We start from the raw sequence: 14,111 nt of genomic DNA, 5'->3' as shown, positions 1-14,111 counted from the left end.
CATTACCACCTTTAGACATGTAGTCTTCTCCTCTTGAGCCAAACGCTTCTGCTGTAAAGTAATGATTGTTTTCTACAGGAACTTCATGACTTGTGACAGCCCTGTAGTATCGACCGTCTTCATCTCCATAGAGGGTACCAAATTTCTGTTTTCCATCTTGTGCTTTGTACAGAAAAATATTTGGAGGATATGCGTAGAGTTCTCTAAGTTGATCCTTGTACAACATTTCTATCTCATTGTCGATGTATTTTCCGTGACTCATGTAAATTGATCCCAGACAGTCTTCCATGAAATTTGGATGTGAGTGTAGTACATTCTTCGCTGTTTCAACTTCCACATATTGAGATGTCCGAGTTTCCTCTGTATCTTTCTTTATCTTGATGTACAAATTCCGATTGACATCCTCATAGCATGGCAGTCCTTTGTAATATCCAATCAGATAGATTCGAATTTGCTCTCTTGTAATATCTGTGGATGTACTTGAAGCTTCTTCCTGACTGGTCTGATTCCTTTGAGACGCCATTGCTTTCGTCTTGACTCCCTTGTTGTACCTGTTCAGTGATAGCTGTAATTGCTTGCCTCAATGCTAATAAAAATTATTAGCACCCTTGTGTCGGTCTTTTTCGCTTGAGGTCCTTCAGCTTTTGTGGATGCCTTAATCTCTGAGTTTTATGAACTGGGCTTGGCTTGCACTGCTTGAACTTCTTAGCTCCCTTGCTTGCCAGGGATGATACTGTCTTGTCTGGCTGCTTGCTTTGCCTAGAGCTTTTTAGAAGGCCTCAATCTAGTGGAAGCACTGTGATAAGTTATGCAACTTACCACTATACTGCAACGACTGCTCCCTTTTTAACGATTCTTGAGTCGAGCTAACTTGTATTCACTTTAGCACACAATCTACAAAATTCTATTTAGCTGGCAAACTTTTTTAACAATGAATGCAAAAATTCTTGATGTACCTTTGACGGCCACACTTGTTCCGTGAGCTCGGAAGTGACTTTCAAGTTCGCTTTTAGCTGAACTAAACTTAAGCTAGCACAAGAGAATTATGCACAAGTCGCAAAGATTTGCTAGCAAAAATCTTGTGTTAAAGTTCTCCAAAACTTGCGACTGTTGTTGCAAAATCAAGAGTCCTTGTGTATGGTCTTACTGCTACGAGATTTGTGTATGGACGTACACTAGGCCGTAGTTAACTTTTACACATTTCCGCGGGTGACCAATGGTTTTCCCAAAAGATAATTTCAATCTGCTAACTTAGCAGTCTTCAAAAACCGTGACCGTTTCCTCACAATTCTTTCGAACTGTCGGTTTTAGACATCCCTGACTTCCGAATGCATTTTGAGGCCTTAAACGACGTTTTTTTTCAAAGTTGAACTAACTGGTTGCCGTAGTGTCACTCTCAAGCTACGTTTTGATATAAAAACTTTTCCAATCTGATACTGTTTGTGAAAGTTATGGCCAAAACAGTGAATTGCAGTTTAGAATGGTCAAAATGAGTCCAAATTCAATTTTAAAAGAAGATTTGGAATCTCTGTGACACTGTGAACACTCCTGTATGATCAAAATTACAGTTGGACCCTAAATTCCCCTTAAGTCCAGATACTCCCCTTAAGTCCAACAACACAATGGTATACTCAGAATTTTAATTGGATTTAAAAATGTCCTTGAGACATCCTACGCGTAGGATGTCTTTTTGCTCAGAGTGACTTGAAATTTTCACCCTAGCTTCTCCTTGATGTGCTGATCACAGTGGTGTGCTCATAGGTTGGTTTGGAGTCCTAAATCAAGCTGAAGACATACTACGCGTAGGATGTCTAAGTGCTTAGATTTTGTCCACACTTGATCCCAAGATTCTCCTAGAGCTCAGCAACCCAATGGTATGCTTAGATTTGAATTTGGATGCCAATAGGTCAAGATTTGGGCTGCATAAGCTTCTAGTGCACTCCAAGAGTAGGATGTCTGACAATTCCTGTCTTTGCTTGGTAAATAGGCCAAACAAGGTCCAAATTCACTTTTGAAAAAAGTTCTGGAATCCTTGAGACACTTAGAACCTCCCTATATGGCTACATTAGAATTTTGACCACTTTATGACCCTGGAGACATCCTACGCGTAGGATGTCTTTTTGCTCTGTTTCAGCTCAAACTTGCCCTGTAGCTTCCTCTTGATGTGCTAAACTCATAGCTATTTTTACTTTTTGATTCTGACACCTATACGTTGGTCAAATGATCAAGAATCTGTTCCAAAAGCTTGATGTCTGTTCTGATGAATTCCCAAGTCAAATCAACTCCAAATTGAACCAAATTTGCATAGGAGGCTTATCTAAGGCTAAATGATAGCATGGTATGGTCACAGTAGAATTTTGGTTTCAGAATTATGCAGTAGACATCCTAAGCGTAGGATGTATTTTTGCTCAGAATGAACCCAAATTTGAACCACAGACTCTCCTTAAGGTGCTGATCACTGTGGTATGCTCAGAATTTTGTTTAGAGTCCAGAATCACACAAAAGACATCCTATGCGTAGGATGTCTTTTTTGCTTGTTTGACCCCAGACTTGTCCCACAACTTCCCATTGATGTCAGTAACCCAGTGGTATGCTTAGATTTTAATTTGGATGTCAAAAGACCCCAAAACTAGCTATCCTTGCCTTTTTTCAGTCAAAATGCTAAAGTCTGTTCAATCTTCCTTTCACTGACCCAAATGAGATGAAATTTATCACATGCACTCAATACAACATTTAGAACATGCCTTTGGAGTCATCCTATGGTTTGGTCTCAAAATTAGGCCTTGGACACAATTTGGGTAGGATGTCTGGCAATTCTCGTCTTTTGGCTTTGATCTGTCAAAATTTGGTCAAATTTCCACTTTCCAGGTGAAAATAGGGTAGAACCTACCTTCTAAACACACTGGTAACCTCAGATTTTCAAAAAAGTGTCCAGATCACCCTGTAGACATCCTACGCGTAGGATGTCTACTGCTTATTTTTTCAGACTGAAGTGTCCCTGATGCTTCCTTATGCTCTGAGCAAGTGCAAGTATGCTTCACAATTGCAAAAACATGCAAAAATCACTCATTTTAAGCCTTTTCTGAAATTTTACATTTTCTGACTTCGCCTTTTGGCTTTTGGTCAACAAAAATAGGGAAAAACACTCAAGTCAATATGTTACTAGGGTAAAACCTACCCTCTGAACCCACTGGTAACCTCAGTTTTCCCAAATTCCCTGCCAAAAGTGCCCTGGAGACATCCTACGCGTAGGATGTCTACTCTCTTAAAATGCCTATGCTCTGTAGAGATCTCAGCAATAATCATGGAAAATTTTGGACTTCAAATCAGCTTCCAAACACAATTTACCGTCTTTCCTACTTAGCATTTTCCACTTCTCTGATGAGCCTAACAGCAAATAAGACATGCATAAAGTACTCTAGATCAACAATCAAGATATCCTACTTACCCTACTCCTACTCATCATGTGAGATGGTGATTTTGATGTCTTGGTTGCTTCCTAGCCTCACACGGACTCTCAAGTCAACCTACCACCACATCTACCACTCCAACTCCTACTCTCTACACCAAAACCAACTACTACCTAATACTACCTAAGACAAAGGATCTAGGCCAGACACACGCTCCCTAGACTCCCTCTAAGACCAAAAGAGTCCACCACTCTCCGATCCTATCTAAAAGAATGAATATACTCTGGCAAGCCAGAGGGACCTCTATCCTCAAGGACTAGTTTCGGTCACCTACTTAGGGTCCTCGTCCCCGGCAGCGGCGCCAATGTTGGACGGATACGCCGTGACGAACGTCAGCAAAGCGAGAACTCACCTAACATATAATGTCAACTGAAGACAAAGCTCGACCTGCAAGCGCGTGGAAGCAAGCAAAGGGTGTCAACCTCTACTCGACCGACTAATGACTACTTCCTACAGAGATATCAAATCTACTTGCCATCGGTGATGTCTGGCCGGTTTTTGCAGGTTGACGTTTCCGAAAACTAAAGTGCCTAATGTGTATCTCTACTCGCTCTGATCGCGTGGATATGCTGAAATGCAAAAACGGACAACAGTTACTCACCGAAACTCCAAAAGTAGCTCGCGGGTGAATCTGCCAAAACACAGACAAACGCGCGTGATGCAAGCATCAACACGTAGCTCTCCTCGTGGGCAACACACTTCTGCTCTCCGTTTGCGATTCCGACCACCGTAGCTCCTGTAGCACACACACACACACACACACACTCTCACTCTCTCGCAGTCTCCCAACGACACAGAAGATCAAATTTATTAGAAGTCTTTTTACAAAGCTTTAGGTTTTGGCTTATATACTAAGCCTTAGAAAACCTAATGTCCGACCAAAATGACCTTATTTGTCCCTAGGCTTCTATAGAGCTTAATTACAACACCCTGAGCTGGCTTTGCTCATCCAACAAGCATCTGTGGCCTCAATACAATTGCTGACTTAAAATATGAAGTTCCCGTAAACATTACAAAAGTGGCCGTACTGGCTCAAAATGATAATAACGGGATATTTGATGATGTCCATGAGCTTTTATCTTCACATTACAGCATCCATCTTCGTCTTCATCACTTCATCAGCATCTTTATTTGGAATCTTTGAGGGATCTTTATGGAATCTTTGTGGAAGCGTTGTTGAAAGGTTGACCTTTCAACACATTCGTCCAAACCTTGGACATCGGGTTCTCCACATGAAATCCCCCCCACACCATCCATTAGTGACATAACGAACTATATTTGGGTATGGTGAATACTTCACCAAAAGCTCTTGAAATCTACCTTCAAAATTTGATTCTGTCGCACAATGCACTAAGTTTGACAAATCATTATAAACATTGTTTTCTTAACTCCTTTGGAACCTACATTTCAAAACAAACATGCATATGTTGTACATCATTTTTTTTAATAGATCAAATAGTTACACTAAAGTAACTTAGCAATATAATACCTCAGGTAAGTGATTCTCCACCCATGCGTTTTTGGTATGGAACCAACAAAGTAGAGCATGACATGCAACTTGATACTTTTTTCCATTGGTGCCAATACTCTAACTATGCGGGTCTTCATCCACGACCTTTGATATAGCCTCTAGTTCTTGTTGTGACTTATCAATCACAATAGCTGACGGATGAATGTGGCCCATCCTCTCAGAGACTAAAATAACTGTCAACTTTAAAGCAATGATGTCATGATGAGAGCCAGGATCTATCGTACACAGCATGAACCAAATTGGTAGGCCAACACCTTGTTGGTTTGGCAACACTGCAGCATGCAATGGTAAACCATATATGTTTGTTTTAAATGTGTTGTCAATAGCCCATGAGTTATTTGTAGAGAATCACTTGGCATTTTCAGCATCCAGTCATCTTGAATGATCAAGATAAAAGGCTTATCTTTGTCATTAACTACTTTTGGATTGTATGGTTGGCAATAAACCACCTGCATAAAAATTTAAATGTAAGAAGAAAATAATTTTGAATTACTCTCTGTGACTTATGACAAAACATCACCTTGTTGGTTTTGCGTAATTTCAAAGCCTCCGTATACATAGAAACCCAATCATCATTTGATACGCGACTTGTATCAACTTGATCACTTAGAGGTTATCCTCTATATAAAGCAATTTATTAAAGAAGAAAGTCAAAGTGCTACCTCGATAATGCATTTGATAAGACAAGATATTGATTTCATGCGGTATTATAAAGAACCTGTAGATAGTACAGTCAATAAGGGAGGCTCGCTCCATGTGAAATCTTTCTTTTGACAAAGACATAGAAGCAACATATTGAGCATTCCCGACATCAAAGAGATCTTTCATGCAACACTCAATTACGGATGGATGGACAGGCAAGTGATATATATCACTTCTTGAACCTGGGACATGATCACTGTGACTAGTGTTTAGATAAATATGAACATCATTACTCCCATTGGCAGTTATCACTTGTATTTTAAAAGGACAACCACATTTCTTTGATGTCCTTGTTCTCTTTTTATCTCCCCTTTGTCGAGGCGCACCACCTCGATGACATATATAATCAATCACAGTTTTTGATGCGTCAGATTTTTTGGAATAATAGACCGTTACTAGCCTTGTCTTGTGCTCGATCATGATGGTCTTTAGGTGCCCCTCTACATCGGACATGTTTGTAGTAATCACATTTGGAGGCTCTTTATTCAGGTCCATTCTTTGACGCCATGATCTTGAAGTTGAAGCATTAGTTGCATTGCTACATCCACAAGCATTTATGTACTCTTTGATGTATATGGTAGATATACCATGCTTCCTAACTTCAATGCACCATTTGAACTTGATGGAAATGAGGGTTTTATTAAACCCTTGGTGTTTTGATCATTCAACAATGTGGGAAACTTTTACAATATCCTTCCAATCTTCAACACATGGAACTCTCACCAGCTGCGAATCTCCCAAATATAAACAAATCCTTCTATCCTCATCACGCCTAACATGAAGCTCATCCTTCATCTTGCGCCACTTCTTCAAATCCAACATGTCTCTAGAGTCATAGGTTTTAAGAGTCTCCAATGTTGTGGAGAGGTCACTTTGAAGCACTCTTATCATGTAATTATATGCCTCTCTACAAAAGGAAAAATATGTTGTGGACACATAGAGATTTGGATCCGAAAATACCTTAACCATTTGATCATCAAGAGGCCTGTTTTCTCCAAGAACATCACCTTCTTCATGGAGTACCTCAAAGTCATCATCAATACTTTCACTACTCGCATCGCTTGAATCCTCATCAAACAACCCTTCAAGCATATGATCACCTTCCATGTTTTCTTGATTCCAATCCATCACTTGGTTGTGATTGAGGGTGATTGGATGAGAAAGCACACTTATTTCCATCCGTGAGTGTGAATGACACATTGAGGGTACATCTAGTTATCAATAGAAGTGGTTCCTTAGTACATTGCTACTATGCTACAGACTCTTTGACTAGCTTTACTCAATTAGATCATGTGAGACCTAAATTTTGTATGTAAGATAGGGGTATGATATTTTTCTTCATTGATTGTTGTATAAGCGTAGAAAGGGGGGTCATATTTCCTAATATGAGTCGTATATAGGGGTTTTTATCAAAGTTGTCCGCTTGCAGGTGGCGTCCCGTTTTGTATATAGAGTGAATTCCATGGGCCTCTCCTTTTCCTTTTGGATCGAGAAATTTGTTGCAAATCTTCAGCATAAACTAATTCATAGTTTTGAAATCAACCATTACATTCCATAGTATATTCCATCCATAAGTTTCTTGTTAGAAAAGAACATCCTTGACAAGCTCTATTATTATTATTGTGAAAGATATATAAAGGCTAGAAAAGACTGGATTAAGGTGGTGGGCACGCAAGGGTTCAGTTATCCCTTTGGGTAACTGAGGCTCCTGAGCATCCTGAACATTGAATGAGCGATAAGTGAGCCTCCTGCATGTGCAAGCACAATTATCAGTGATTACTTGCATGTGGCTGTCAACAAAGCTGCATGGAGGATATGACCTTTGCTAGCAGGTAGAGAAGAGAGAGGATCTAGAGACAACGTTGATTCCTTTGTAAGTTGCCTACATTAAATGTATTACAACCCCCCCCCCCCCCCCCCCCCCAAATGCAACTGTGCCTAAATCGACACAATTACAAAAGGCTATGCTCGATAGTACTGAGTTGGCTCAATAGGATACTTGTGACCACATTGTGGGTCAGTTATTTGCCTGAGTGACTGATAACTGAACCTCACGTGACCACCACCTAAAGAGGGATTAAAACATGAAAAATGAGGTTTTGACAGAAGCTTGATGCACATAAAGTTAGTGATCCATCCCCTTTGCTTCATTTCTAGGCATCTTGCTTCTATAAAACTAATTGCATTTGTTGATGGATTTATAGCTACTTCACGGAACTTAACAAATTGCTTTAAAATTCTCTAGTGCTTCAAACATCTAGTCTTGCTTGGCCCAGCTTCCTCTGGAATTACCATTGCTTGGTTCAAATGTTAGTGAGTCTATCTACTAAATTTAAGATGCCAAAATATTTGAAACCTAGTAACGTAGCAATGACGGTGACGAAGGAAATTTGGAATGGCGGCCTCTACACCAAAACAAACTCCATTGCGCCACAAGGGAAATGAGATGAGGGCACCACCTAGTCTTGGAAGCGTGGACTAGGACCGCTACACAAAGAGAGAGAGAGAGAGAGAGAGAGAGAGAGAGAGAGAGAGAGAGAGAGATCACTATGAATGAAGCATTAACCGTGGTGTGTGTACAAGGAATGGATGACTTCAAACACTCCCAACACAAATAGCATATAGATTACCAAACAGTCACTCAAGGATTAGCCAAGATCACATCAAGCACTCTCACACGCATATAAAACATTTCTCTTAATTAACATAAGTAAGAGGAGGAGAGGTTACTAGCATGAAACAATTTGCACTCTAGGATGTGCAAGAATAGAGTGAATGAATGAGCTTATGGGCTCATGGTGAGTGATACAAAGGCTCAATGAGCTGAGGGAGGCTTTAAATTACAAAGGGGAAGGCCTCTTTATATAGGAAAGAGAGTGATTAGGAGTGAGGTTAAGATACAAGTGTAATTTGTACAAATGAAGCTTGATTAGGGACATTCAACCAATGAAGAAGCTCCTTCCAAGTGATTTGTTGACCAATTAGCTCCATCATCACTTGTGTTGTCTTCACTCCTTCCTCCATAGCTTGAGTCCAAGAGCTTCCTTATTTTAAAATGTAAAGAATCTACATAAAATCAATACATATCTAGTAATAATAGAAAGGGGTTGAATGAGAACTTATGAATTACAACAAGATTAAGCATGACTTGAGAGGTGATTAGAAGAGGAACTTTGATGGGTTTTTGAGCTTGAGAGAGAGGAGGAAGGAGAGGAGGGTGAGAAGACTAATAGCTGATTTTAAAGAAGGTCTCAATGTGGAAAAGGAAGGGTGTGTGTGTGTAAAGGTAGGGGGGTGGTCTCCACCACAGTTGAAAAAACTGGCGTCCACCATTTTGGCCATATCTCCTAGATCGTAGATGCAAAAATTATAAAAAAAATATGGCCAGAATCTTCAGCTCGTCAGTTACAACTTTGATGAAGACAACTTTTCTTGGATCGGAGTGGAAGTATTTTTTAAAAATTCAACAAAATCATGTGCTTGGTTTCTTCCTTTACCAAGTCTTCCACTTGGGTCCCATTTGTTTGAATCATCATATGGCTCCAAAGCCATGATGATATGAGCCACTCATGACCCTTGAATCATGGGTGCATGGCTCCACAACCACATCATATCTTTTCTTTTCACATTTACATATTTTCCCTTCCCTTTACCACTAGGTTCTCCCTCTACCTTTCACCTCCGGTGAACTAGTCAAGAAAAAATCATTTTTTTTTTAAATTTTTCCAATAGGTTGTTCTCACTCTTTCTTTTATTGTAAACCTCTAGAAGCAAGGAAAACCAACAAAATATGATAAACAAAAATTTTTGATAGGCTCGGATCAACGGTCAAAAACTAGATCTACATATGTAGATGTATGTGTGTGTGTGTGTCTCTCTGTGTGTGTGTACACATATAAAGATACACACAAACATATGTAGATCTAGTTTTTGCTAGCAGGTAGAGAAGAGAGAGGATATAGAGAGAGAACATTCATTCCTTTGTAAGTTGTCTGCATTAAATGTATTACACCTCCCCCACCCCAAATGCAATTGTGCCTAAATCGGCACAATTACAAAAGGCTATGCTCGATAGTACTGAGCTAGCTCAATAGGATACCATGACCATATTGTGGGTCAGTTATCTACTTGAGTTACTGATAATTGAGCCTTATGTGACCATCACCTAAAGAGGGATTAAAACATGAAAAATGAGGTTTCAAGCTTTTTTAAGTTTTGACAGAAGCTTGATGCACATATAGTTAGTGCTCCTAAGTTTTGACAGAAGCTTGATGCACATACAGTTAGTGCTCCTAAGTTTTGACAGAAGCTTGATGCACATAAAGTTAGTGCTCCATCCCTTTTCTTCATTTCTAAGCATCTTGCTTATATAAAACTAATTGCATTTGTTGATGGATTTATAGCTAGTTCATGGAACTTAACAAATTGCTATAAACTTCTCTAGTGCTTCAAACATCTAGTCTTACTGGGCCCAACTTCCTCTGGACTTACCATTGCTTGGTTCAAATTTTAGTGAGTCTATCTACTAAATTTAAGATGCCAAAATCTTTGAAACCTAGTAATGTAGCAATGGCGGTCAAAAACTAGATCTACATATGTAGATGTGTGTGTGTGTTTGTGTACACATATAAAGATACACACACATATGTAGATCTAGTTTTTGCTAGCAAGTAGAGAAGAGAGAGAATCTAGAGAGAGAACATTCATTTCTTTGTAAGTTGTCTGCATTAAATGTATTACAACCCCCCCCCCCGCCCCACCCACCCCCAATGCAACTGTGCCTAAATCGGCACAATTACAAAAGGCTATGCTCGGTAGTACTGAGATGGCTCAAAAAGATACCCTTGACCACATAGTGGGTCAGTTATCTGCCTGAGTTACTGATAATTGAGCCTCGTGTCACCACCACCTAAAGAGGGATTAAAACATGAAAAATGAGGTTTCAAGATTTTTATAGTTTTGACAGAAGCTTGATGCACATAAAGTTAGTGCTCCATCCCTTTGCTTCATTTCTAAGCATCTTGCTTCTATAAAACTCATTGCTACATTTCTTGATGGATTTATAGCTACTTCATGGAACTTAACAAATTGCTTTAAACTTCTCTAGTGCTTCAAACATCTAGTCTTACTTGGCCAGCTTCCTTTGGACTTGCCATTGCTTGGTTCAAATGTTAGTGAGTCTATCTACTAAATTTAAGATGCCAAAATATTTGAAACCTAATAATGTAGCAATGATGGTCAAAAACTAGATCTACATATGTAGATGTGTGTGTGTAGCTGTTTTAAAATTAATAAATACACACCAAGGAACAAAATGTTCAAAAGAGGACTGGCTAAATATCTCAAAGCAATGATTCGTACAGAAACAACTCAGTCTTAGATTCATAACTGTACAGCATAATAAGAATGAGGTATCATTCCAAATGAGTTTATACAAAGGTAACATAAGTATCTGAGTTGAATCATCAAGTGTTAGCAAGGTCGGACTGCAACATGCTAAACCTTTTTAAGCCAAGATAAAATTCTTACCTACATCCATATAGTCAAGACAACATATATGTTAGACTTGGCTATATATGGCAAGCTTCAAAGAATCTATCAGTCGTTATCCATGTCAAACTTAAAAATTATTAGACTAGCTACTGTCCTTCATTTAGAATCTCAAGGATTTTTTTTTAAAACATCATATTCCTGTCATAGTTTCTCCATATTTTCTAACTTCTTTCTAATAACCATTTATTGTTAAAAAATGTCGAACAATCCATATCATTCTAAGTACTACTTTAGCTAAAAAAATGTATGGAAAAAACCTGCATGCAATGCTGAGTTTTGTAACTTCATCTTAAGCTCCGAGATCGAGTCCTTCAAATAAACCAACTTCCCATATAGTAGAACAGAATGGTTAGATATCCTACTATATCCAGATGTTTTTAGTGCAACAGCGGTTAGTATTGAGGTTTTTAAGTAAGTTTTCAAATCAAGATATGTTAGCCTTATACAAGATTATTAAAAAAAAGACCATTTTCCCACCATATGTCAGGGAGTTTGTAAAGAATCCAAAGTTTCAACCATTAGAGCAGAAACTATTTTCGGCTTAGTAGCCAGAAAAAAGCTTAGAATATTTCTCGGATCAGAACCTAGAAGTGAAAACTCCTTTTCCTGCTGAGTTAGCAAGACAGTGATTTAAAAAGCTAGGAATATCACAAGACTAGATATAGGCCAAACTATCAAATCCAAAAATATCTGAGTACTCTAGTTTTTCTATCATATGTATGCATACTTATCATCATTACACAAAATACCATTAAGGTTCTCCTTTGGAATTTAATTAATAATTGAACTATCAGCCCAGAGAAGTACCAGCCAGGGTTTAGAGAAGTATTTAGCTAGAGCCAGAACTAGAGCCAGAGCCAGGCCACTTCAGACCATTCCTATATATAGAGCCAGAGCCAGCCATAAAGTAGGCCACTTCATACCATTCCTATATATAGCCATTGTATGAAAGTAGGATCAAATCCTAGAGACATGACTAGCCATATCCAGAGACCATGCTTTTTTATAAAAAAGCCAAAAAAATGTGTGGTAGACCAGAATGTATATCAAAACCATATCAATAACAAGGCCAAAATATGTATAAGTTTATACATATATTTTATGACAGTATCACCACCAAGAACTAGTTGTATGTATGAATATGGTTAATAAAACCAGATCTAAACCAGAAGAATTCCAACTTGTTTTGTGCTTAAGCCCAAATTTAGTTTTTTACATTTTATTCCTGCTAAACCATAAAGACCAAGTGAGCAGATCTGCCTGGATCATAAAAGAGATTTTTTCAAAAATTTCAAGTGAAACTTCAACTCTTTAGTGCTAAAAATCACAGATATAGATCCACTAAAACTCCTCAGTGCTAAAGAGCCATAGTTTCCAGTAAAACCACAACTCCTTAGGTCAGGATTTTTGTAAGTCAAAGGAAACAGTCTCCCCCATATCACAATACAATAACATATTCAGGTAGTAAAGCACCAAAAAACCAGATTGGTATCCATGTGTCGGTTAGAATTTATGCTGATTTAAAGTATCCAAACCAGATTATGTATAAAGTTTTCATTTATATATAAGGCAGTATCACTACCAAGAACTAGATGTAGTGGAAAATGTAAGTATGAAAAAAAAATAGATCTAAGCCAGACATCCAAGCAACAGATTGAAGGTCCGATTTTATGTAAGTTAGAACAGTCTCCCCCATATCACAATAATATAACACACTTAGGTAGTAAAAAAACCAGATCAGTATCCATATGTCTGTCAGAATTATCTGTGAGATGTATGTAAGTATTTCCAGTAAAACCATTAGTCCTCAAAACTAGATTACCAAGTGAACAGTAGAAGAAGCAAAAGATCAGAGTTTATCTATGAAGAGACAATCACCTAATAACCACGCATATAAATAGTAACAAATCACTTTCTTATGGTTTTGTAAATCAAAACTTGTAGCTGAAATCATCTCTCAAAAAAATCCCCATCCAATCTTCCAATACAGAGCAAGAGATTATCTAAAATTGAGACTTTGAGTAAAATATAGAACTTGTGAGTAGAAGTAATCCCAAAACAATCTCCAAAGTGCCAAGAGAAAGCCAAGCACAATTATAATGTCTTCATATTCTATCTTTCCCCCTTTTTTTAATATAAAAACCAGTACAACTAGTCGGCCATATCAAGTTTGTTTTTAATGTAGTAAGGGACTGTATAAAAACCTAATGCCCAAAACCAAATTCATAACTGCTTTTCTTGTATGCTTAAAAGGCAAAAGACAGATAAACACCCAAGTCTAAGTAAAGGGAGAAGAAACCCTCACCTTAATATAGGGGCAATGGATGGGCCATGTATGCCACACCATGCAAGCTCCCCACTGTGAGCAATCCCATCGAGATCGTGAGCGGGCCCTGAAGAGGAGGAGTAATTATGTAATTGGTAAAGTTGGTCCCGAAGACGACTATCTAAGAGATCAGCTATGGGGAATATGGATTGTTAAAACATTGATTATAGGTTCATTTCCGGTTAAAACATTGATTATAGGTTCATTTCCGGTTAATCTGCCGCTTTAAAAATGAAAATTTTAAAGTCATTTATGTGAGAATTAGTGATTTCTTGCTTTAACACAACACATACTAAAAGAGGCAAGCTGGATTGAACATACCCATGTGGGCCTGCAAGTTTTGGTTTTTACTTAAGCCAAAATGAATGCTGTGGTACTTATCTCAAGTTGTTAAATTAGTTTACTTATGATATTTAGGATTTTGGCCCTAAAAATATGGCAAAACAAAATTTGAAAAACTAACCTATGGGTTAAAATAGGACACTTAGATCAAAAGGACTTATAAAACAATGGGCTATATAGAAAACAT

At 38.3% G+C, this 14,111-nt stretch overlaps 1 pseudogene; it reads right to left on the bottom strand.

The window, feature by feature from the left end:
• Window positions 1-5,058: 5,058 nt before the first annotated feature.
• On the bottom strand, window positions 5,059-6,831 carry LOC147457534 (uncharacterized; annotated as a pseudogene).
• Window positions 6,832-14,111: the final 7,280 nt, after the last annotated feature.

This window comes from Adiantum capillus-veneris, chromosome 5 (assembly GCF_014529385.1).
Source record: "Adiantum capillus-veneris isolate H3 chromosome 5, ASM1452938v2, whole genome shotgun sequence".
NCBI classification, from domain to species: Eukaryota; Viridiplantae; Streptophyta; class Polypodiopsida; order Polypodiales; family Pteridaceae; genus Adiantum; species Adiantum capillus-veneris.
This window is presented reverse-complemented; position numbering and strand designations above follow the sequence as displayed.